Source organism: Tachypleus tridentatus, chromosome 13 (genome assembly GCF_004210375.1).
Source record: "Tachypleus tridentatus isolate NWPU-2018 chromosome 13, ASM421037v1, whole genome shotgun sequence".
Taxonomy (NCBI): Eukaryota; Metazoa; Arthropoda; class Merostomata; order Xiphosura; family Limulidae; genus Tachypleus; species Tachypleus tridentatus.
Window position 1 is genome coordinate 130,228,957 of NC_134837.1, and position 21,848 is coordinate 130,250,804.

Consider the following 21,848-nt stretch of genomic DNA (forward strand, 5'->3'; position numbering starts at 1 on the left):
CTCTCACAAATGTGATTTGAAATATTGGATACGACCTTTTGACGTCATGTGTTATAAATATTCGTGTAAAAATATGACCCGTTACCGAAGTGCAATAATAAAAACTTAATGACAAGAAAAAGAAATGACTGTAAATATACAGTACTGTTGAAAGTCATGTGAAAGAATTCTTGAAAAATGACATGACGTTTATGTTTAACTTTCACGCGAACCTAGCAATCGAGGATGAGTAAAAGTTTATTGGTCTTTAATTTACAGTAAGCAAGATGAAAAAATAGAAGGGGTGTTTTTTACTATAATATTGCCTTCTTTTACTGAAGATAAATAACCTATAATTGATATAGATATGTATATTTATTTGCTGGTTATGATACCCTTAAAAAGTACGATATCTTCTTGATCGAAAGTTAATAATTAATAGGTGAAAATATAATGTTTGTAGGGAAAGAAATAAAAAGAAATGTTAATTACCAGGCCCGGATAGCTCAATCGGTAGAGCGTTAGGCTTTTAACCTAACGGTCCAGGATTCGAGTCCCTGTTCGGGCGATGTTATGTTTTCTTGAACTTATTCATTTAAGAATAATTACGATTAAGTGTTCATCTCTGAAGAGAAGACAGATGTTGAAACCGGTTGACAGATTTCTTTGAGATAGGATTATTCCAAAAGAATAGGGTAGTTCCGATTCTTAGATGAGTCGTTGTTGGAGTAAAGTTTTGAATTCGATTTATCGTACTATTTACACTTATAATCTAAAACACATATACCATTAACATACTTTCTCTAAGATTATTTTGAACTGTTTTTCCACCTAATGAGAACCAGAAAAGGTATTAATTTGAAGTGGGATGCAAAAAGAAGTAAACTAAAAGACGATAGGATTTGAGTGTGAAGCGAGAAAAACTTTTAAAAATTTCGTTCAATTATTCTCGTGCAAAATCACTAACGATTCACATAATATCAAAGCGGCAATCTAACACAATCATAAAAAATATAGCGTCAAATATTTTTACAAAGTATTGCCATTTTTTTTTGCATTTTATACGAGTTAACGCTGTACTATCACAAATGTGATTTGAAATATTGGATACGACGAGTAAGTATATTCTCTTTTGAAGTAATGTGATATAAATATTCGTGTAAAATATGACCCGTTACCGAAGTGCAATATTAAAAACTTAATGACAAGAAAAAGAAATGACTGTAAATATACAGTACTGTTGAAAGTCATGTGAAAGAATTCTTGAAAAATGACATGACGTTTATGTTTAACTTTCACGCGAACCTAGCAATCGAAGATGAGTAAAAGTATATTGGTCTTTAATTTACAGTAAGCAAGATGAAAAGGTAGAAAAGGTGTTTTTTACTATAATATTGCCTTCTTTTACTGAAGATAAATAAGGTATAATTGATATAGATATGTATATTTATTTGCTGGTTATGATACCCTTAAAAAGTACGATATCTTCTTGATCGAAAGTTAATAATTAATAGGTGAAAATATAATGGTTGTAGGGAAAGAAATAAAAAGAAATGTTAATTAGAAGGCCCGGATAGCTCAGTCCGTTGAGCGTTAGGCTTTTAACATAACGGTCCAGGGTTCGAGTCCCTGTTCGGGCGAGGTTACGTTTTCTTGGAATTATTCATTTAAGAATATTTACGATCAAGTGTTCATTTCTGAAGAGAAGACAGATGTTGTTGAAACCGGTTGACAGTTTTCTTTGAGATAGGATTATTCCAAAAGAATAAGGTAGTTCCGACTCTTAGATGAGTCGTTGTTGGAGTAAAGTTTTGAATTCGATTTTAAGTACTATTTACACTTATAATCTAAAAGACATATACCATAAACATACTTTCTCTCAGATTATTTTGAACTGTTTTTCCACCTAATGAGAACCAGAACAGGTATTAATTTGAAGTGGAATGCAAAAAGAAGTAAACTAAAAGACCATAGGGTATGAGTGTGAAGCGACAAAAACTTTTAAAAAATTTCGTTCAATTATTCTCGTGCAAAATCACTAACGATTCACATAATATCAAAGCGGCAATCTAACACAATCATAAAAAATATAGCGTCAAATATTTTTACAAAGTATTGCCATTTTTTTTTTTGCATTTTATACAAGTTAACGCTGTACTATCACAAATGTGATTTGAAATATTGGATACGACCTTTTGACGTCAGGTGTTATAAATATTCGTGTAAAAATATGACCCGTTACCAATGTGCTATATTAAAAACTTAATGACAAGAAAAAGAAATGACTGTAAATATACAGTACTGTTGAAAGTCATGTGAAAGAATTCTTGAAAAATGACATGACGTTTATGTTTAACTTTCACGCGAACCTAGCAATCGAAGATGAGTAAAAGTTTATTGGTCTTTAATTTACAGTAAGCAAGATGAAAAGGTAGAAAAGGTGTTTTTTACTATAATATTGCCTTCTTTTACTGAAGATAAATAAGGTATAATTGATATAGATATGTATATTTATTTGCTGGTTATGATACCCTTAAAAAGTACGATATCTTCTTGATCGAAAGTTAATAATTAATAGGTGAAAATATAATGGTTGTAGGGAAAGAAATAAAAAGAAATGTTAATTAGAAGGCCCGGATAGCTCAGTCGGTAGAGCGTTAGGCTTTTAACCTAACGGTCCAGGGTTCGAGTCCCTGTTCGGGCGAGGTTATGTTTTCTTGGAATTATTCATTTAAGAATATTTACGATCAAGTGTTCATTTCTGAAGAGAAGACAGATGTTGTTGAAACCGGTTGACAGTTTTCTTTGAGATAGGATTATTCCAAAAGAATAAGGTAGTTCCGACTCTTAGATGAGTCGTTGTTGGAGTAAAGTTTTGAATTCGATTTTAAGTACTATTTACACTTATAATCTAAAACACATATACCATTAACATACTTTCTCTAAGATTATTTTGAACTGTTTTTCCACCTAATGAGAACCAGAAAAGGTATTAATTTAAGTGGGATGCAAAAAGAAGTAAACTAAAAGACGATAGGATTTGAGTGTGAAGCGAGAAAAACTTTTAAAAATTTCGTTCAATTATTCTCGTGCAAAATCACTAACGATTCACATAATATCAAAGCGGCAATCTAACACAATCATAAAAAATATAGCGTCAAATATTTTTACAAAGTATTGCCATTTTTTTTTGCATTTTATACGAGTTAACGCTGTACTATCACAAATGTGATTTGAAATATTGGATACGACCTTTGACGTCAGGTGTTATAAATATTCGTGTAAAAATATGACCCGTTACCAATGTGCTATATTAAAACTTAATGACAAGAAAAAGAAATGACTGTAAATATACAGTACTGTTGAAAGTCATGTGAAAGAATTCTTGAAAAATGACATGACGTTTATGTTTAACTTTCACGCGAACCTAGCAATCGAGGATGAGTAAAAGTTTATTGGTCTTTAATTTACAGTAAGCAAGATAAAAAAGTAGAAGGGTGTTTTTTACTATAATATTGCCTTCTTTTACTGAAGATAAATAACGTATAATTGATATAGATATGTATATTTATTTGCTGGTTATGATACCCTTAAAAAGTACGATATCTTCTTGATCGAAAGTTAATAATTAATAGGTGAAAATATAATGTTTGTAGGGAAAGAAATAAAAAGAAATGTTAATTACCAGGCCCGGATAGCTCAATCGGTAGAGCGTTAGGCTTTTAACCTAACGGTCCAGGATTCGAGTCCCTGTTCGGGCGAGGTTATGTTTTCTTGAACTTATTCATTTAAGAATAATTACGATTAAGTGTTCATTTCTGAAGAGAAGACAGATGTTATTGAAACCGGTTGACAGATTTCTTTGAGATAGGATTATTCCAAAAGAATAGGGTAGTTCCGATTCTTAGATGAGTCGTTGTTGGAGTAAAGTTTTGAATTCGATTTATCGTACTATTTACACTTATAATCTAAAACACATATACCATTAACATACTTTCTCTAAGATTATTTTGAACTGTTTTTCCACCTAATGAGAACCAGAAAAGGTATTAATTTAAGTGGGATGCAAAAAGAAGTAAACTAAAAGACGATAGGATTTGAGTGTGAAGCGAGAAAAACTTTTAGAAATTTCGTTCAATTATTCTCGTGCAAAATCACTAACGATTCACATAATATCAAAGCGGCAATCTAACACAATCATAAAAAATATAGCGTCAAATATTTTTACAAAGTATTGCCATTTTTTTTTGCATTTTATACGAGTTAACGCTGTACTATCACAAATGTGATTTGAAATATTGGATACGACGAGTAAGTATATTCTCTTTTGAAGTAATGTGATATAAATATTCGTGTAAAATATGACCCGTTACCAATGTGCTATATTAAAAACTTAATGACAAGAAAAAGAAATGACTGTAAATATACAGTACTGTTGAAAGTCATGTGAAAGAATTCTTGAAAAATGACATGACGTTTATGTTTAACTTTCACGCGAACCGAGCAATCGAGGATGAGTAAAAGTTTATTGGTCTTTAATTTACAGTAAGCAAGATAAAAAAGTAGAAGGGTGTTTTTTACTATAATATTGCCTTCTTTTACTAAAGATAAAAAACGTATAATTGATATAGATATGTATATTTATTTGCTGGTTATGATACCCTTAAAAAGTACGATATCTTCTTGATCGAAAGTTAATAATTAATAGGTGAAAATATAATGGTTGTAGGGAAAGAAATAAAAAGAAATGTTAATTACCAGGCCCGGATAGCTCAGTCGGTAGAGCGTTAGGCTTTTAACCTAACGGTCCAGGGTTCGAGTCCCTGTTCGGGCGAGGTTATGTTTTCTTGGAATTATTCATTTAAGAATACTTACGATCAAGTGTTCATTTCTGAAGAGAAGACAGATGTTGTTGAAACCGGTTGACAGTTTTCTTTGAGATAGGATTATTCCAAAAGAATAAGGTAGTTCCGACTCTTAGATGAGTCGTTGTTGGAGTAAAGTTTTGAATTCGATTTTAAGTACTATTTACACTTATAATCTAAAAGACATATACCATTAACATACTTTCTCAGATTATTTTGAACTGTTTTTCCACCTAATGAGAACCAGAACAGGTATTAATTTGAAGTGGAATGCAAAAAGAAGTAAACTAAAAGACGATAGGATATGAGTGTGAAGCGAGAAAAACTTTTAAAAATTTCGTTCAATTATTCTCGTGCAAAATCACTAACGATTCACATAATATCAAAGCGGCAATCTAACACAATCATAAAAAATATAGCGTCAAATATTTTTACAAAGTATTGCCATTTTTTTTTGCATTTTATACGAGTTAACGCTGTACTCTCACAAATGTGATTTGAAATATTGGATACGACCTTTTGACGTCATGTGTTATAAATATTCCTGTAAAAATATGACCCGTTACCAATGTGCTATATTAAAAACTTAATGACAAGAAAAAGAAATGACTGTAAATATACAGTACTGTTGAAAGTCATGTGAAAGAATTCTTGAAAAATGACATGACGTTTATGTTTAACTTTCACGCGAACCTAGCAATCGAAGATGAGTAAAAGTTTATTGGTCTTTAATTTACAGTAAGCAAGATGAAAAGGTAGAAAAGGTGTTTTTTACTATAATATTGCCTTCTTTTACTGAAGATAAATAAGGTATAATTGATATAGACATGTATATTTATTTGCTGGTTATGATACCCTTAAAAAGTACGATATCTTCTTGATCGAAAGTTAATAATTAATAGGTGAAAATATAATGGTTGTAGGGAAAGAAATAAAAGAAATGTTAATTAGAAGGCCCGGATAGCTCAGTCGGTAGAGCGTTAGGCTTTTAACCTAACGGTCCAGGGTTCGAGTCCCTGTTCGGGCGAGGTTACGTTTTCTTGGAATTATTCATTTAAGAATACTTACGATCAAGTGTTCATTTCTGAAGAGAAGACAGATGTTGTTGAAACCGGTTGACAGTTTTCTTTGAGATAGGATTATTCCAAAAGAATAAGGTAGTTCCGACTCTTAGATGAGTCGTTGTTGGAGTAAAGTTTTGAATTCGATTTTAAGTACTATTTACACTTATAATCTAAAACACATATACCATTAACATACTTTCTCTAAGATTATTTTGAACTGTTTTTCCACCTAATGAGAACCAGAAAAGGTATTAATTTGAAGTGGGATGCAAAAGAAGTAAACTAAAAGACGATAGGATTTGAGTGTGAAGCGAGAAAAACTTTTAAAATTTCGTTCAATTATTCTCGTGCAAAATCACTAACGATTCACATAATATCAAAGCGGCAATCTAACACAATCATAAAAAATATAGCGTCAAATATTTTTACAAAGTATTGCCATTTTTTTTTGCATTTTATACGAGTTAACGCTGTACTATCACAAATGTGATTTGAAATATTGGATACGACCTTCTGACGTCAGGTGTTATAAATATTCGTGTAAAAATATGACCCGTTACCAATGTGCTATATTAAAAACTTAATGACAAGAAAAAGAAATGACTGTAAATATACAGTACTGTTGAAAGTCATGTGAAAGAATTCTTGAAAAATGACATGACGTTTATGTTTAACTTTCACGCGAACCGAGCAATCGAGGATGAGTAAAAGTTTATAGGTCTTTAATTTACAGTAAGCAAGATAAAAAAGTAGAAGGGGTGTTTTTTACTATAATATTGCCTTCTTTTACTGAAGATAAATAACGTATAATTGATATAGATATGTATATTTATTTGCTGGTTATGATACCCTTAAAAAGTACGATATCATCTTGATCGAAATTTAATAATTAATAGGTGAAAATATAATGGTTGTAGGGAAAGAAATAAAAAGAAATGTTAATTAGAAGGCCCGGATAGCTCAGTCTAAACTAAACTAAACTAAACTAACGTGGCAGGGGTTCAGTTTAGAGAGAGAGAAATCCGAAGAGTTCTCTCTCCAACTGGGGTGTTCAGGAACTTTGTAGTTCCTCTTCGTCCCCTTTCATGAATTGTTATTAGGATTAAGTGGTGGTTTTTTTTTATTATTATTATTTTAATAAATTAATTATCGTTATTATTCTTGACTTTTTGGGTGGGGAATGTCTCACTAAATGGTCTTTTGGGTGGAGGCAAAGGTAGCAGTGGAAAGAAGGAAAGGTCGGGACCTGTCTCGAAAAGAAAAAGTTGGGTAGATGTGAACATGAATGTAATTCATTCAAGTTCAGATCAAATCAAATCAAACGGCCCTATTCTGGGTCTGGCAAAAAGGTTGCCTGGGCTGGGATCTAGAAATCCAATGCCTGAAGATTTTGATGTGGGGGGAAACGGGAGTACCCCGAGAAAACCCACTTTCACACGACAGGCGCCGAAAGTTTTGCCTGTCGTGTGCCCTGTACCTGAAAAAAAAGGAATTCATGTTAATAACATAGTTTTTATGTATTTAGACTCTTTGTTGAGTGGATTGTGATTCTTGAAATATGTTGTATGGTGATATGTATTTTGTTGGTGCACTTGATAATTTGTGTAGTGATGCCGTTAGTTTGTTTCTGTTTTCTGCTTTTCGATAATATTTCATAGAAAGTTCTGTTATTCTTTCTCTTATAGTTGGTAAATTACTAATTTGGTGTAGATAATTTGTTGGTGTAAAAGATGGTAAACTGAATGCGGATTTTAATATTTTGTTTTGTTGCACTTGGATTTTTTTTTGGAGTGTGTTGTTTGACATGTTGTATGTTACTTGACATCCGTACTCTATTAGTGGACGGATGTAAGCCTTGTATATTTGTATAATGGTGTTCGGTGCGCATTTTGATTGTTTACCAGTTATAGTCTTTAGATATGAAATCCTTTTTTTCTTATTGATGAGTGTATATTGTTTATGTGTTTTTTCCATGTTAGTTTTGTGTCGAAAGTGACGCCAAGGAATGTGATGTTTTTGCTCATGTTGATGGTTGTGTTTCCAAGTGATAGATTTATTTTTTCTAGATTTTTTCTTTGCTTCTTTAGTTTTCTATAGAAGGTGATTGCTTGTGTTTTTGTCGGATTTAACACGACCCTCCACTTGTTGCTCCATGTTGAGACGATGTTTAGTGATTCTTGTACGCGAGACATGGCCATTACTGGGTTTCTGGAGGTGCTCCAGATTGCGATGTCATCTGCGTATTGTGAATTGTGTGTGTATGTTAGATTTGGAAAAGGTATGTCACTGACGAAAATTATGTAAAGAAGTGGAGAGAGGACTGATCCTTGGGGCACTCCTGCCGTTATATTAAACAATTTGGATATGGTTTTATTGACTTTTACTTGTGCTGTTCTATTGGTTAAAAAATTTGAAATCCATTTGACTATCGTAGGATTTATTTGTAGGTGGTTTAGTTTGTATATGATGGCATTGTGGCAAACGCTGTCGAATGCTTTTTTGACATCTAGGAATACCCCGATGGTTACTTGATTGTTGTTGTAAGCTTTGTATATTGATTCGGTGAGTCGTGTGAGGTGATGATAGCTCAGTCGGTAGAGCGTTAGGCTTTTAACCTAACGGTCCAGGGTTCGAGTCCCTGTTCGGGCGAGGTTATGTTTTCTTGAACTTATTCATTTAAGAATACTTACGATCAAGTGTTCATTTCTGAAGAGAAGACAGATGTTGTTGAAACCGGTTGACAGTGTTCTTTGAGATAGGATTATTCCAAAAGAATAAGGTAGTTCCGACTTTTAGATGAGTCGTTGTTGGAGTAAAGTTTTGAATTCGATTTATCGTACTATTTACACTTATAATCTAAAACACATATACCATTAACATACTTTCTCTAAGATTATTTTGAACTGTTTTTCCACCTAATGAGAACCAGAAAAGGTATTAATTTGAAGTGGGATGCAAAAGAAGTAAACTAAAAGACGATAGGATTTGAGTGTGAAGCGAGAAAAACTTTTAAAAATTTCGTTCAATTATTCTCGTGCAAAATCACTAACGATTCACATAATATCAAAGCGGCAATCTAACACAATCATAAAATATATAGCGTCAAACATTTTTACAAAATATTGCCATTTTTTTTTGCATTTTATACGAGTTAACGCTGTACTATCACAAATGTGATTTGAAATATTGGATACGACCTTTTGACGTCAGGTGTTATAAATATTCGTGTAAAATATGACCCGTTACCAATGTGCTATATTAAAAACTTAATGACAAGAAAAAGAAATGACTGTAAATATACAGTACTGTTGAAAGTCATGTGAAAGAATTCTTGAAAAATGACATGACGTTTATGTTTAACTTTCACGCGAACCTAGCAATCGAAGATGAGTAAAAGTTTATTGGTCTTTAATTTACAGTAAGCAAGATAAAAAAGTAGAAAGGTTTTTTTTACTATAATATTGCCTTCTTTTACTGAAGATAAATAACGTATAATTGATATAGATATGTATATTTATTTGCTGGTTATGATACCCTTAAAAAGTACGATATCTTCTTGATCGAAAGTTAATAATTAATAGGTGAAAATATAATGGTTGTAGGGAAAGAAATAAAAAGAAATGTTAATTAAAAGGCCCGGATAGCTCAGTCGGTAGAGCGTTAGGCTTTTAACCTAACGCTCAAGGATTCGAGTCCCTGTTCGGGCGATGTTATGTTTTCTTGAACTTATTCATTTAAGAATAATTACGATTAAGTGTTCATTTCTGAAGAGAAGACAGATGTTATTGAAACCGGTTGACAGTGTTCTTCGAGATAGGATTATTCCAAAAGAATAAGGTAGTTCCGACTTTTAGATGAGTCGTTGTTGGAGTAAAGTTTTGAATTCGATTTTAAGTACTATTTACACTTATATTCTAAAACACATATACCATTAACATACTTTCTCTAAGATTATTTTGAACTGTTTTTCCACCTAATGAGAACCAGAAAAGGTATTAATTTGAAGTGGGATGCAAAAAGAAGTAAACTAAAAGACGATAGGATTTGAGTGTGAAGCGAGAAAAACTTTTAAAAATTTCGTTCAATTATTCTCGTGCAAAATCACTAACGATTCACATAATATCAAAGCGGCAATCTAACACAATCATAAAAAATATAGCGTCAAATATTTTTACAAAGTATTGCCATTTTTTTTTTGCATTTTATACGAGTTAACGCTGTACTATCACAAATGTGATTTGAAATATTGGATACGACCTTTTGACGTCAGGTGTTATAAATATTCGTGTAAAAATATGACCCGTTACCAATGTGCTATATTAAAAACTTAATGACAAGAAAAAGAAATGACTGTAAATATACAGTACTGTTGAAAGTCATGTGAAAGAATTCTTGAAAAATGACATGACGTTTATGTTTAACTTTCACGCGAACCTAGCAATCGAAGATGAGTAAAAGTTTATTGGTCTTTAATTTACAGTAAGCAAGATAAAAAAGTAGAAAAGGTGTTTTTTACTATAATATTGCCTTCTTTTACTGAAGATAAATAACGTATAATTGATATAGATATGTATATTTATTTGCTGGTTATGATACCCTTAAAAGTACGATATCATCTTGATCGAAATTTAATAATTAATAGGTGAAAATATAATGGTTGTAGGGAAAGAAATAAAAGAAATGTTAATTAGAAGGCCCGGATAGCTCAGTCGGTAGAGCGTTAGGCTTTTAACCTAACGGTCCAGGGTTCGAGTCCCTGTTCGGGCGAGGTTATGTTTTCTTGGAATTATTCATTTAAGAATACTTACGATCAAGTGTTCATTTCTGAAGAGAAGACAGATGTTGTTGAAACCGGTTGACAGTGTTCTTTGAGATAGGATTATTCCAAAAGAATAAGGTAGTTCCGACTCTTAGATGAGTCGTTGTTGGAGTAAAGTTTTGAATTCGATTTTAAGTACTATTTACACTTATAATCTAAAACACATATACCATTAACATACTTTCTCTAAGATTATTTTGAACTGTTTTTCCACCTAATGAGAACCAGAAAAAGTATTAATTTGAAGTGGGATGCAAAAAGAAGTAAACTAAAAGACGATAGGATTTGAGTGTGAAGCGAGAAAAACTTTTAAAAATTTCGTTCAATTATTCTCGTGCAAAATCACTAACGATTCACATAATATCAAAGCGGCAATCTAACACAATCATAAAAAATATAGCGTCAAATATTTTTACAAAGTATTGCCATTTTTTTTGCATTTTATACGAGTTAACGCTGTACTATCACAAATGTGATTTGAAATATTGGATACGACGAGTAAGTAGATTCTATTTTGACGTCAGGTGTTATAAATATTCGTGTAAAAATATGACCCGTTACCAATGTGCTATATTAAAAACTTAATGACAAGAAAAAGAAATGACTGTAAATATACAGTACTGTTGAAAGTCATGTGAAAGAATTCTTGAAAAATGACATGACGTTTATGTTTAACTTTCACGCGAACCTAGCAATCGAAGATGAGTAAAAGTTTATTGGTCTTTAATTTACAGTAAGCAAGATAAAAAAGTAGAAAAGGTGTTTTTTACTATAATATTGCCTTCTGTTACTGAAGATAAATAACGTATAATTGATATAGATATGTATATTTATTTGCTGGTTATGATACCCTTATAAAGTACGATATCATCTTGATCGAAATTTAATAATTAATAGGTGAAAATATAATGGTTGTAGGGAAAGAAATAAAAAGAAATGTTAATTAGAAGGCCCGGATAGCTCAGTCGGTAGAGCGTTAGGCTTTTAACCTAACGGTCCAGGGTTCGAGTCCCTGTTCGGGCGAGGTTATGTTTTCTTGGAATTATTCATTTAAGAATACTTACGATCAAGTGTTCATTTCTGAAGAGAAGACAGATGTTGTTGAAACCGGTTGACAGTTTTCTTTGAGATAGGATTATTCCAAAAGAATAAGGTAGTTCCGACTCTTAGATGAGTCGTTGTTGGAGTAAAGTTTTGAATTCGATTTTAAGTACTATTTACACTTATAATCTAAAACACATATACCATTAACATACTTTCTCTAAGATTATTTTGAACTGTTTTTCCACCTAATGAGAACCAGAAAAGGTATTAATTTGAAGTGGGATGCAAAAAGAAGTAAACTAAAAGACGATAGGATTTGAGTGTGAAGCGAGAAAAACTTTTAAAAATTTCGTTCAATTATTCTCGTGCAAAATCACTAACGATTCACATAATATCAAAGCGGCAATCTAACACAATCATAAAAAATATAGCGTCAAATATTTTTACAAAGTATTGCCATTTTTTTTTTTTGCATTTTATACGAGTTAACGCTGTACTATCACAAATGTGATTTGAAATATTGGATACGACAAGTAAGTGTATTCTTTTGACGTAATGTGATATAAATATTCGTGTAAAATATGACCCGTTACCAATGTGCTATATTAAAAACTTAATGACAAGAAAAAGAAATGACTGTAAATATACAGTACTGTTGAAAGTCATGTGAAAGAATTCTTGAAAAATGACATGACGTTTATGTTTAACTTTCACGCGAACCTAGCAATCGAAGATGAGTAAAAGTTTATTGGTCTTTAATTTACAGTAAGCAAGATAAAAAAGTAGAAGGGTGTTTTTTACTATAATATTGCCTTCTTTTACTGAAGATAAATAACGTATAATTGATATAGATATGTATATTTATTTGCTGGTTATGATACCCTTAAAAGTACGATATCATCTTGATCGAAATTTAATAATTAATAGGTGAAAATATAATGGTTGTAGGGAAAGAAATAAAAAGAAATGTTAATTAGAAGGCCCGGATAGCTCAGTCGGTAGAGCGTTAGGCTTTTAACCTAACGGTCCAGGGTTCGAGTCCCTGTTCGGGCGAGGTTATGTTTTCTTGGAATTATTCATTTAAGAATACTTACGATCAAGTGTTCATTTCTGAAGAGAAGACAGATGTTGTTGAAACCGGTTGACAGTTTTCTTTGAGATAGGATTATTCCAAAAGAATAAGGTAGTTCCGACTCTTAGATGAGTCGTTGTTGGAGTAAAGTTTTGAATTCGATTTATCGTACTATTTACACTTATAATCTAAAACACATATACCATTAACATACTTTCTCTAAGATTATTTTGAACTGTTTTTCCACCTAATGAGAACCAGAAAAGGTATTAATTTGAAGTGGGATGCAAAAAGAAGTAAACTAAAAGACGATAGGATTTGTGTGTGAAGCGAGAAAACTTTTAAAATTTCGTTCAATTATTCTCGTGCAAAATCACTAACGATTCACATAATATCAAAGCGGCAATCTAACACAATCATAAAATATATAGCGTCAAACATTTTTACAAAGTATTGCCATTTTTTTTTGCATTTTATACGAGTTAACGCTGTACTATCACAAATGTGATTTGAAATATTGGATACGACCTTTTGACGTCAGGTGTTATAAATATTCGTGTAAAAATATGACCCGTTACCAATGTGCTATATTAAAACTTAATGACAAGAAAAGAAATGACTATAAATATACAGTACTGTTGAAAGTCATGTGAAAGAATTCTTGAAAAATGACATGACGTTTATGTTTAACTTTCACGCGAACCTAACAATCGAGGATGAGTAAAAGTTTATTGGTCTTTAATTTACAGTAAGCAAGATAAAAAAAGTAGAAGGGTTTTTTACTATAATATTGCCTTCTGCTACTGAAGATAAATAACGTATAATTGATATAGATATGTATATTTATTTGCTGGTTATGATACCCTTAAAAGTACGATATCATCTTGATCGAAATTTAATAATTAATAGGTGAAAATATAATGGTTGTAGGGAAAGAAATAAAAGAAATGTTAATTAGAAGGCCCGGATAGCTCAGTCGGTAGAGCGTTAGGCTTTTAACCTAACGGTCCAGGGTTCGAGTCCCTGTTCGGGCGAGGTTACGTTTTCTTGGAATTATTCATTTAAGAATACTTACGATCAAGTGTTCATTTCTGAAAAGAAGACAGATGTTGTTGAAACCGGTTGACAGTGTTCTTTGAGATAGGATTATTCCAAAAGAATAAGGTAGTTCCGACTCTTAGATGAGTCGTTGTTGGAGTAAAGTTTTGAATTCGATTTTAAGTACTATTTACACTTATAATCTAAAACACATATACCATTAACATACTTTCTCTAAGATTATTTTGAACTGTTTTTCCACCTAATGAGAACCAGAAAAGGTATTAATTTGAAGTGGGATGCAAAAAGAAGTAAACTAAAAGACGATAGGATTTGAGTGTGAAGCGAGAAAAACTTTTAAAAATTTCGTTCAATTATTCTCGTGCAAAATCACTAACGATTCACATAATATCAAAGCGGCAATCTAACACAATCATAAACAAATATAGCGTCAAATATTTTACAAAGTATTGCCATTTTTTTTTGCATTTTATACGAGTTAACGCTGTACTATCACAAATGTGATTTGAAATATTGGATACGACAAGTAAGTGTATTCTCTTTTGAAGTAATGTGATATAAATATTCGTGTAAAATATGACCCGTTACCAATGTGCTATATTAAAAACTTAATGACAAGAAAAAGAAATGACTGTAAATATACAGTACTGTTGAAAGTCATGTGAAAGAATTCTTGAAAAATGACATGACGTTTATGTTTAACTTTCACGCGAACCTAGCAATCGAAGATGAGTAAAAGTTTATTGGTCTTTAATTTACAGTAAGCAAGATAAAAAAGTAGAAGGGGTGTTTTTTACTATAATATTGCCTTCTTTTACTGAAGATAAATAACGTATAATTGATATAGATATGTATATTTATTTGCTGGTTATGATACCCTTAAAAGTACGATATCATCTTGATCGAAATTTAATAATTAATAGGTGAAAATATAATGGTTGTAGGGAAAGAAATAAAAAGAAATGTTAATTAGAAGGCCCGGATAGCTCAGTCGGTAGAGCGTTAGGCTTTTAACCTAACGGTCCAGGGTTCGAGTCCCTGTTCGGGCGAGGTTATGTTTTCTTGGAATTATTCATTTAAGAATACTTACGATCAAGTGTTCATTTCTGAAAAGAAGACAGATGTTGTTGAAACCGGTTGACAGTTTTCTTTGAGATAGGATTATTCCAAAAGAATAAGGTAGTTCCGACTTTTAGATGAGTCGTTGTTGGAGTAAAGTTTTGAATTCGATTTTAAGTACTATTTACACTTATATTCTAAAACACATATACCATTAACATACTTTCTCTAAGATTATTTTGAACTGTTTTTCCACCTAATGAGAACCAGAAAAGGTATTAATTTGAAGTGGGATGCAAAAAGAAGTAAACTAAAAGACGATAGGATTTGTGTGTGAAGCGAGAAAAACTTTTAAAAATTTCGTTCAATTATTCTCGTGCAAAATCACTAACGATTCACATAATATCAAAGCGGCAATCTAACACAATCATAAAAAATATAGCGTCAAACATTTTTACAAAGTATTGCCATTTTTTTTTGCATTTTATACGAGTTAACGCTGAACTATCACAAATGTGATTTGAAATATTGGATACGACCTTTTGACGTCAGGTGTTATAGATATTCGTGTAAAAATATGACCCGTTACCAATGTGCTATATTAAAAACTTAATGACAAGAAAAAGAAATGACTGTAAATATACAGTACTGTTGAAAGTCATGTGAAAGAATTCTTGAAAAATGACATGACGTTTATGTTTAACTTTCACGCGAACCGAGCAATCGAGGATGAGTAAAAGTTTATAGGTCTTTAATTTACAGTAAGAAAGATAAAAAAAAGTAGAAGGGTTTTTTTACTATAATATTGCCTTCTTTTACTGAAGATAAATAACGTATAATTGATATAGATATGTATATTTATTTGCTGGTTATGATACCCTTAAAAGTACGATATCATCTTGATCGAAATTTAATAATTAATAGGTGAAAATATAATGGTTGTAGGGAAAGAAATAAAAAGAAATGTTAATTAGAAGGCCCGGATAGCTCAGTCGGTAGAGCGTTAGGCTTTTAACCTAACGGTCCAGGGTTCGAGTCCCTGTTCGGGCGAGGTTATGTTTTCTTGGAATTATTCATTTAAGAATACTTACGATCAAGTGTTCATTTCTGAAGAGAAGACAGATGTTGTTGAAACCGGTTGACAGTTTTCTTTGAGAAAGGATTATTCCAAAAGAATAAGGTAGTTCCGACTCTTAGATGAGTCGTTGTTGGAGTAAAGTTTTGAATTCGATTTTAAGTACTATTTACACTTATAATCTAAAACACATATACCATTAACATACTTTCTCTAAGATTATTTTGAACTGTTTTTCCACCTAATGAGAACCAGAAAAGGTATTAATTTGAAGTGGGATGCAAAAAGAAGTAAACTAAAAGACGATAGGATTTGAGTGTGAAGCGAGAAAAACTTTTAAAAATTTCGTTCAATTATTCTCGTGCAAAATCACTAACGATTCACATAATATCAAAGCGGCAATCTAACACAATCATAAACAAATATAGCGTCAAATATTTTTACAAAGTATTGCCATTTTTTTTTTGCATTTTATACGAGTTAACGCTGTACTATCACAAATGTGATTTGAAATATTGGATACGACAAGTAAGTGTATTCTCTTTTGAAGTAATGTGATATAAATATTCGTGTAAAATATGACCCGTTACCAATGTGCTATATTAAAAACTTAATGACAAGAAAAAGAAATGACTGTAAATATACAGTACTGTTGAAAGTCATGTGAAAGAATTCTTGAAAAATGACATGACGTTTATGTTTAACTTTCACGCGAACCTAGCAATCGAAGATGAGTAAAAGTTTATTGGTCTTTAATTTACAGTAAGCAAGATAAAAAAAGTAGAAGGGGTGTTTTTACTATAATATTGCCTTCTTTTAATGAAGATAAATAACGTATAATTGATATAGACATGTATATTTATTTGCTGGTTATGATACCCTTAAAAAGTACGATATCATCTTGATCGAAATTTAATAATTAATAGGTGAAAATATAATGGTTGTAGGGAAAGAAATAAAAAGAAATGTTAATTAGAAGGCCCGGATAGCTCAGTCGGTAGAGCGTTAGGCTTTTAACCTAACGGTCCAGGGTTCGAGTCCCTGTTCGGGCGAGGTTATGTTTTCTTGGAATTATTCATTTAAGAATACTTACGATCAAGTGTTCATTTCTGAAAAAAAGACAGATGTTGTTGAAACCGGTTGACAGTTTTCTTTGAGATAGGATTATTCCAAAAGAATAAGGTAGTTCCGACTTTTAGATGAGTCGTTGTTGGAGTAAAGTTTTGAATTCGATTTTAAGTACTATTTACACTTATATTCTAAAACACATATACCATTAACATACTTTCTCTAAGATTATTTTGAACTGTTTTTCCACCTAATGAGAACCAGAAAAGGTATTAATTTGAAGTGGGATGCAAAAAGAAGTAAACTAAAAGACGATAGGATTTGTGTGTGAAGCGAGAAAAACTTTTAAAAATTTCGTTCAATTATTCTCGTGCAAAATCACTAACGATTCACATAATATCAAAGCGGCAATCTAACACAATCATAAAAAAATATAGCGTCAAATATTTTACAAAGTATTGCCATTTTTTTTTGCATTTTATACGAGTTAACGCTGTACTATCACAAATGTGATTTGAAATATTGGATACGACCTTTTGACGTCAGGTGTTATAAATATTCGTGTAAAATATGACCCGTTACCAATGTGCTATATTAAAAACTTAATGACAAGAAAAAGAAATGACTGTAAATATACAGTACTGTTGAAAGTCATGTGAAAGAATTCTTGAAAAATGACATGACGTTTATGTTTAACTTTCACGCGAACCTAGCAATCGAAGATGAGTAAAAGTTTATTGGTCTTTAATTTACAGTAAGCAAGATAAAAAAGTAGAAGGGTTTTTTTACTATAATATTGCCTTCTTTTACTGAAGATAAATAACGTATAATTGATATAGATATGTATATTTATTTGCTGGTTATGATACCCTTAAAAGTACGATATCTTCTTGATCGAAAGTTAATAATTAATAGGTGAAAATATAATGGTTGTAGGGAAAGAAATAAAAGAAATGTTAATTAGAAGGCCCGGATAGCTCAGTCGGTAGAGCGTTAGGCTTTTAACCTAACGGTCCAGGGTTCGAGTCCCTGTTCGGGCGAGGTTATGTTTTCTTGGAATTATTCATTTAAGAATACTTACGATCAAGTGTTCATTTCTGAAGAGAAGACAGATGTTGTTGAAACCGGTTGACAGTTTTCTTTGAGATAGGATTATTCCAAAAGAATAAGGTAGTTCCGACTCTTAGATGAGTCGTTGTTGGAGTAAAGTTTTGAATTCGATTTTAAGTACTATTTACACTTATAATCTAAAACACATATACCATTAACATACTTTCTCTAAGATTATTTTGAACTGTTTTTCCACCTAATGAGAACCAGAAAAGGTATTAATTTGAAGTGGGATGCAAAAAGAAGTAAACTAAAAGACGATAGGATTTGAGTGTGAAGCGAGAAAAACTTTTAAAATTTCGTTCAATTATTCTCGTGCAAAATCACTAACGATTCACATAATATCAAAGCGGCAATCTAACACAATCATAAAAAATATAGCGTCAAATATTTTACAAAGTATTGCCATTTTTTTTTTTTTGCATTTTATACGAGTTAACGCTGTACTATGACAAATGTGATTTGAAATATTGGATACGACAAGTAAGTATATTCTCTTTGACGTCAAGTGTTATAAATATTCGTGTAAAAATATGACCCGTTACCAATGTGCTATATTAAAACTTAATGACAAAAAAAAGAAATGACTGTAAATATACAGTACTGTTGAAAGTCATGTGAAAGAATTCTTGAAAATGACATGACGTTTATGTTTAACTTTCACGCGAACCTAGCAATCGAAGATGAGTAAAAGTTTATTGGTCTTTAATTTACAGTAAGCAAGATAAAAAGTAGAAGGGTGTTTTTACTATAATATTGCCTTCTTTTAATGAAGATAAATAACGTATAATTGATATAGACATGTATATTTATTTGCTGGTTATGATACCCATAAGAAGTACGATATCATCTTGATCGAAATTTAATAATTAATAGGTGAAAATATAATGGTTGTAGGGAAAGAAATAAAAGAAATGTTAATTAGAAGGCCCGGATAGCTCAGTCGGTAGAGCGTTAGGCTTTTAACCTAACGGTCCAGGGTTCGAGTCCCTGTTCGGGCGAGGTTATGTTTTCTTGGAATTATTCATTTAAGAATACTTACGATCAAGTGTTCATTTCTGAAGAGAAGACAGATGTTGTTGAAACCGGTTGACAGTTTTCTTTGAGATAGGATTATTCCAAAAGAATAAGGTAGTTCCGACTCTTAGATGAGTCGTTGTTGAGTAAAGTTTTGAATTCGATTTTAAGTACTATTTACACTTATAATCTAAAACACATATACCATTAACATACTTTCTCTAAGATTATTTTGAACTGTTTTTCCACCTAATGAGAACCAGAAAAGGTATTAATTTGAAGTGGGATGCAAAAAGAAGTAAACTAAAAGACGATAGGATTTGTGTGTGAAGCGAGAAAAACTTTTAAAAATTTCGTTCAATTATTCTCGGGCAAAATCACTAACGATTCACATAATATCAAAGCGGCAATCTAACACAATCATAAAATATATAGCGTCAAACATTTTTACAAAGTATTGCCATTTTTTTTTGCATTTTATACGAGTTAACGCTGTACTATCACAAATGTGATTTGAAATATTGGATACGACCTTTTGACGTCAGGTGTTATAAATATTCGTGTAAAAATATGACCCGTTACCAATGTGCTATATTAAAAACTTAATGACAAGAAAAAGAAATGACTGTAAATATACAGTACTGTTGAAAGTCATGTGAAAGAATTCTTGAAAAATGACATGACGTTTATGTTTAACTTTCACGCGAACCGAGCAATCGAGGATGAGTAAAAGTTTATAGGTCTTTAATTTACAGTAAGCAAGATAAAAAAGTAGAAGGGTGTTTTTTACTATAATATTGCCTTCTTTTACTGAAGATAAATAACGTATAATTGATATACATATGTATATTTATTTGCTGGTTATGATACCCTTAAAAAGTACGATATCTTCTTGATCGAAAGTTAATAATTAATAGGTGAAAATATAATGGTTGTAGGGAAAGAAATAAAAGAAATGTTAATTAGAAGGCCCGGATAGCTCAGTCGGTAGAGCGTTAGGCTTTTAACCTAACGGTCCAGGGTTCGAGTCCCTGTTCGGGCGAGGTTATGTTTTTTGAATTATTCATTTAAGAATAATTACGATCAAGTGTTCATTTCTGAAGAGAAGACAGATGTTGTTGAAACCGGTTGACAGTGTTCCCAAAAGAATAAGGTAGTTCCGACTTTTAGATGAGTCGTTGTTGGAGTAAAGTTTTGAATTCGATTTTAAGTACTATTTACACTTATAATCTAAAACACATATACCATTAACATACTTTCTCTAAGATTATTTTGAACTGTTTTCCACCTAATGAGAACCAGAAAGGTATTAATTTGAAGTGGGATGCAAAAGAAGTAAACTAAAAGACGATAGGATTTGTGTGTGAAGCGAGAAAAACTTTTATAAATTTCGTTCAATTATTCTGGTGCAAAATCACTAACGATTCACATAATATCAAAGCGGCAATCTAACACAATTATAAAAATATAGCGTCAAATATTTTTACAAAGTATTGCCATTTTTTTTTGCATTTTATACGAGTTAACGCTGTACTATCACAAATGTGATTTGAAATATTGGATACGACCTTTTGACGTCAGGTGTTATAAATATTCGTGTAAAAATATGACCCGTTACCAATGTGCTATATTAAGAACTTAATGACAAGAAAAAGAAATGACTGTAAATATACAGTACTGTTGAAAGTCATGTGAAAGAATTCTTGAAAAATGACATGACGTTTATGTTTAACTTTCACGCGAACCTAGCAATCGAAGATGAGAAAAAGTTTATTGGTCTTTAATTTACAGTAAGCAAGATAAAAAAAAGTAGAAGGGTTTTTTACTATAATATTGCCTTCTTTTACTGAAGATAAATAACGTATAATTGATATAGATATGTATATTTATTTGCTGGTTATGATACCCTTAAAAAGTACGATATCATCTTGATCGAAATTTAATAATTAATAGGTGAAAATATAATGGTTGTAGGGAAAGAAATAAAAGAAATGTTAATTAAAAGGCCCGGATAGCTCAGTCGGTAGAGCGTTAGGCTTTTAACCTAACGGTCCAGGTTCGAGTCCCTGTTCGGGCGAGGTTATGTTTTCTTGGAATTATTCATTTAAGAATACTTACGATCAAGTGTTCATTTCTGAAGAGAAGACAGATGTTATTGAAACCGGTTGACAGTTTTCTTTGAGAAAGGATTATTCCAAAAGAATAAGGTAGTTCCGACTTTAGATGAGTCGTTGTTGGAGTAAAGTTTTGAATTCGATTTTAAGTACTATTTACACTTATAATCTAAAACACATATACCATTAACATACTTTCTAAGATTATTTTGAACTGTTTTCCACCTAATGAGAACCAGAAAAGGTATTAATTTGAAGTGGGATGCAAAAAAAGTAAACTAAAAACGATAGGATTTGTGTGTGAAGCGAGAAAAACTTTAAAAATTTCGTTCAATTATTCTCGTGCAAAATCACTAACGATTCACATAATATCAAAGCGGCAATCTAACACAATCATAAAAAATATAGCGTCAAATATTTTTTACAAAGTATTGCCATTTTTTTTGCATTTTATACGAGTTAACGCTGTACTATCACAAATGTGATTTGAAATATTGGATACG

General features: G+C 31.4%; 18 non-coding genes across 18 annotated transcripts; all 18 read left to right on the forward strand.

Annotated features, from left to right (window-relative positions):
- The first annotated feature begins 474 nt into the window (after positions 1-474).
- On the forward strand, positions 475-547 carry TRNAK-UUU (transfer RNA lysine (anticodon UUU)). The gene has a single exon. It is a non-coding gene; the product is annotated as a tRNA-Lys (tRNA).
- A 999-nt stretch (positions 548-1,546) lies between these two features.
- Positions 1,547-1,619, forward strand: TRNAK-UUU (transfer RNA lysine (anticodon UUU)). The gene has a single exon. It is a non-coding gene; the product is annotated as a tRNA-Lys (tRNA).
- A 991-nt stretch (positions 1,620-2,610) lies between these two features.
- On the forward strand, positions 2,611-2,683 carry TRNAK-UUU (transfer RNA lysine (anticodon UUU)). Its single transcript has one exon. It is a non-coding gene; the product is annotated as a tRNA-Lys (tRNA).
- Positions 2,684-3,667: 984 nt separating this feature from the next.
- On the forward strand, positions 3,668-3,740 carry TRNAK-UUU (transfer RNA lysine (anticodon UUU)). The gene has a single exon. It is a non-coding gene; the product is annotated as a tRNA-Lys (tRNA).
- A 1,000-nt stretch (positions 3,741-4,740) lies between these two features.
- On the forward strand, positions 4,741-4,813 carry TRNAK-UUU (transfer RNA lysine (anticodon UUU)). Its single transcript has one exon. It is a non-coding gene; the product is annotated as a tRNA-Lys (tRNA).
- A 985-nt stretch (positions 4,814-5,798) lies between these two features.
- TRNAK-UUU (transfer RNA lysine (anticodon UUU)) lies at positions 5,799-5,871 on the forward strand. The gene has a single exon. It is a non-coding gene; the product is annotated as a tRNA-Lys (tRNA).
- Positions 5,872-9,542: 3,671 nt separating this feature from the next.
- On the forward strand, positions 9,543-9,615 carry TRNAK-UUU (transfer RNA lysine (anticodon UUU)). Its single transcript has one exon. It is a non-coding gene; the product is annotated as a tRNA-Lys (tRNA).
- A 987-nt stretch (positions 9,616-10,602) lies between these two features.
- Positions 10,603-10,675, forward strand: TRNAK-UUU (transfer RNA lysine (anticodon UUU)). The gene has a single exon. It is a non-coding gene; the product is annotated as a tRNA-Lys (tRNA).
- Positions 10,676-11,677: 1,002 nt separating this feature from the next.
- On the forward strand, positions 11,678-11,750 carry TRNAK-UUU (transfer RNA lysine (anticodon UUU)). The gene has a single exon. It is a non-coding gene; the product is annotated as a tRNA-Lys (tRNA).
- A 1,001-nt stretch (positions 11,751-12,751) lies between these two features.
- On the forward strand, positions 12,752-12,824 carry TRNAK-UUU (transfer RNA lysine (anticodon UUU)). Its single transcript has one exon. It is a non-coding gene; the product is annotated as a tRNA-Lys (tRNA).
- Positions 12,825-13,804: 980 nt separating this feature from the next.
- Positions 13,805-13,877, forward strand: TRNAK-UUU (transfer RNA lysine (anticodon UUU)). The gene has a single exon. It is a non-coding gene; the product is annotated as a tRNA-Lys (tRNA).
- A 1,001-nt stretch (positions 13,878-14,878) lies between these two features.
- Positions 14,879-14,951, forward strand: TRNAK-UUU (transfer RNA lysine (anticodon UUU)). Its single transcript has one exon. It is a non-coding gene; the product is annotated as a tRNA-Lys (tRNA).
- A 987-nt stretch (positions 14,952-15,938) lies between these two features.
- Positions 15,939-16,011, forward strand: TRNAK-UUU (transfer RNA lysine (anticodon UUU)). The gene has a single exon. It is a non-coding gene; the product is annotated as a tRNA-Lys (tRNA).
- Positions 16,012-17,015: 1,004 nt separating this feature from the next.
- On the forward strand, positions 17,016-17,088 carry TRNAK-UUU (transfer RNA lysine (anticodon UUU)). The gene has a single exon. It is a non-coding gene; the product is annotated as a tRNA-Lys (tRNA).
- Positions 17,089-18,071: 983 nt separating this feature from the next.
- TRNAK-UUU (transfer RNA lysine (anticodon UUU)) lies at positions 18,072-18,144 on the forward strand. Its single transcript has one exon. It is a non-coding gene; the product is annotated as a tRNA-Lys (tRNA).
- A 998-nt stretch (positions 18,145-19,142) lies between these two features.
- Positions 19,143-19,215, forward strand: TRNAK-UUU (transfer RNA lysine (anticodon UUU)). Its single transcript has one exon. It is a non-coding gene; the product is annotated as a tRNA-Lys (tRNA).
- A 985-nt stretch (positions 19,216-20,200) lies between these two features.
- On the forward strand, positions 20,201-20,273 carry TRNAK-UUU (transfer RNA lysine (anticodon UUU)). The gene has a single exon. It is a non-coding gene; the product is annotated as a tRNA-Lys (tRNA).
- Positions 20,274-21,236: 963 nt separating this feature from the next.
- On the forward strand, positions 21,237-21,308 carry TRNAK-UUU (transfer RNA lysine (anticodon UUU)). Its single transcript has one exon. It is a non-coding gene; the product is annotated as a tRNA-Lys (tRNA).
- The last annotated feature ends 540 nt before the right edge of the window (positions 21,309-21,848 follow it).